This window comes from Colobus angolensis, unplaced genomic scaffold, assembly GCF_000951035.1.
Source record: "Colobus angolensis palliatus isolate OR3802 unplaced genomic scaffold, Cang.pa_1.0 Scaffold164, whole genome shotgun sequence".
Taxonomy (NCBI): domain Eukaryota; kingdom Metazoa; phylum Chordata; class Mammalia; order Primates; family Cercopithecidae; genus Colobus; species Colobus angolensis.
The window spans coordinates 736,086-738,758 of record NW_012114755.1 but is presented as its reverse complement, the minus strand read 5'-3'; the positions used below and the strand labels follow the sequence as shown (position 1 = coordinate 738,758).

General features: G+C 37.0%; 1 long non-coding RNA gene across 1 annotated transcript in view; it reads right to left on the bottom strand.

Moving 5' to 3' along the window:
- LOC105508566 overlaps positions 1-2,673 on the bottom strand; it is a 19,787-nt gene that overhangs the window by 11,762 nt on the left and 5,352 nt on the right. The window contains exon 2 of the long non-coding RNA XR_001001294.1: positions 1,215-1,369. This is a non-coding gene — a long non-coding RNA (uncharacterized LOC105508566). The remainder of the gene's footprint in view (positions 1-1,214; positions 1,370-2,673) is intronic.

Sequence of the window (2,673 nt, the reverse complement as noted above, 5' to 3'; positions counted from 1 at the left end):
AGCTACTCAGGAGGCTGAGGCAGGAGAATCGCTTGAACATGGGAAGTGGAGGCTGCAGTGAGCAGAGATCACGCCATTGCACTCCAGCCTGGGTGAAAGAGTGAGACTCCATCTCAACAACAACAGAAAAAGTCTGGAAGGAAATAAAATATTGGTGTGGCTAAATAAGTTAAGCAAGAACTAGTAGTAAGAAAATTTCAAGAGAACTAATAGTTAAGTGGTTAAAAAAGAAGAAGAAAGAAAAAGAACAAACTACTTTTAGTTAGCAAGAAAGGCAAATGTTCCTCATGTGACCATAGTGAAATGTATCTTGAGATGAATTATATTTACTTTCAATATAAATTTACTTTCTGATGATTAGTTATGTGATACCCTTGGGATAATTTACCTCTGTCATTTTAGTGCCTTGCTTACAGCAAGTAGCTCAATAAATGTTAGCTCTTTTTAACACAACCATAAAATGTACAACAATCATCTATTGAGCATTTATGGGTAATTTTTAAAAATAACCAGAACAAATACACAAATAAGACAGAAAGGCTTCTATAATGAATTAAGGGCTAAAAGTAAAACCAGAAACACAATTTATTAGATGAAGATTATTTCCTTCTGTAGTTAATAGTCAGACTTAAATCTCTGCCATGGCAAATTACAGAAGCTTCTATGAGTGGTTATCACAGATTACAGATTTCAGAGCTGAAAGATAAAAAGATTCATATCATGGCAGAGACTTCTATTTGCTTGCTAATATCCAAATCTTTCCTTCCTTCTCAGTAACAAACGCCCAGTTTTAAAGAGGGCAGCCATGTATTCAGCTACATTTCCCTGTTTTCTTATAGCCTCAGCCTTGGTTCAGGAATTCTCCTTAAAGGAAGAGGATGCATCTTTCTTTGCCCATGCTTTGCTGCCTGGAACAGGACAGTGATGGTTAGAACTCTGGCAGCTATCTTGGACTTACAAGAACCAGTGCCACAAGAACATCTTAGGGATCACTGATAAAAGAACTGAAAGAAGCTTAAGTCTCTGATGACTTTATAAAGCCACTATACCCATCCTAGAGTGCTATTTCAATTATTATTTTATATAAGAAAGTAAATATTGCATGTTTAAGCCATCCGTGAGTCCGTTTTTGGTTTTTCTTTTTTTGTATTTTGGTGGTGGTGGTAGTGGTAGTCATTTTTCTTTGCAACCAAATGCAATTCTTGAATACTTACGTTCAGGTAGGTAAATAATTTTTATCTCCTTTTTACAGATGAGACAACTGAGGTCAAGAGAGATAAGATGACTTGCACAATACCAAAATAGTGAAGAGATGGGTCTTGGCTCCTAGCCCAATGTTTTTTCACTAAAAACTGGCTCGTAACACGTTCTAAATGTAAAAAAAAAAAAAAAAACAAATAAATAAAAAGACACAAAATTACAAAATTTAGACTTTTTACAGTGGTAACGGTACATGATAATGTATGCATTTGTCACATAATGTGAAAAGTGCCAAATTTTTATGATGTGGAAGGAGACTAATTATATCATATTCCAGTAAGGAAGGGAGAAAGATACGTGAAATAAACAGAATCAAAACCAGAATAAACAAAGATGTTGGCCAGGCACGATGGCTCCTGCTTGTAATCCCAGCACTTTGGGAGGACAAGGAGGAGAGATCACCTGAGGTCAGGAGTTCAAGATCAGCCTGCCCAATGTGGTGAAACCCCATCTCTGCTAAACAAATACAAAAATTAGTCGGGCACAGTGGCAGGTGCTTGTAGTTCCAGCTATTCAAGAGGCTTAGGCACAAGAATCGCTTGAACCTGGGAAGCAGAGGTTGCAGTGAACCGAAATGATGCCACTGCACTCTAGCCTGGGTGACAGAGTGAGACTCTGTCTTGGAAAAAAAAAAAAAAGATATTGATTTATTATTCCCAAATTTTACTGTATTCCTCCCCTCCTGAATAACTAAGAGGAATTCAGATTAAAAACTTATTTTTTTCAGCAATGAGACTTCAAGATATAGGGCAACTTTTCCTGTTAAATCCTTAACTGGAATTTTTCTTTACTCTTACCACCACTTTAAAAAAATTAACTTTGTTTCTAGTTTGTCACAGAGATCAATAATAAGATGAAATATCTCAAATTCTTTTTTGAAACTCCATAAAATAACATGTAAAACACAAAGCAGCTCATGTGCAAACTCGTTAGTGAACATAAGCAGTTATTTCTAAGTAGTCTGTTAAAAAAAAGCAAATAAAATATTTTCAAATTTTAAGGACACAGGAATTTCTTTTTTTATATATGGTATATTTAACATAAAATAATCTATGCAGGAGAGTAATCATATGCATGTTGTATTTTGGAAAGGTATATGACTTTTATTGACACAACATGGTAAAAAATAAACATGCAAACAGCAGATTAAATCCTAACTTCCCCTATTTACTTGCAAGCTACTTCTTGCCTGAGTCTTGATTTTCTTACCTAGAAAATTGAGCTCGGGCCGGGCGCGGTGGCTCAAGCCTGTAATCCCAGCACTTTGGGAGGCCGAGACGGGCGGATCACGAGGTCAGGAGATCGAGACCATCCTAGCTAACACAGAAAAATACAAAAAACTAGCCGGGCGAGGTGGCGGGCCTCTGTAGTCCCAGCTACTCGGGAGGCTGAGACAGGAGAACGGCGTGAACC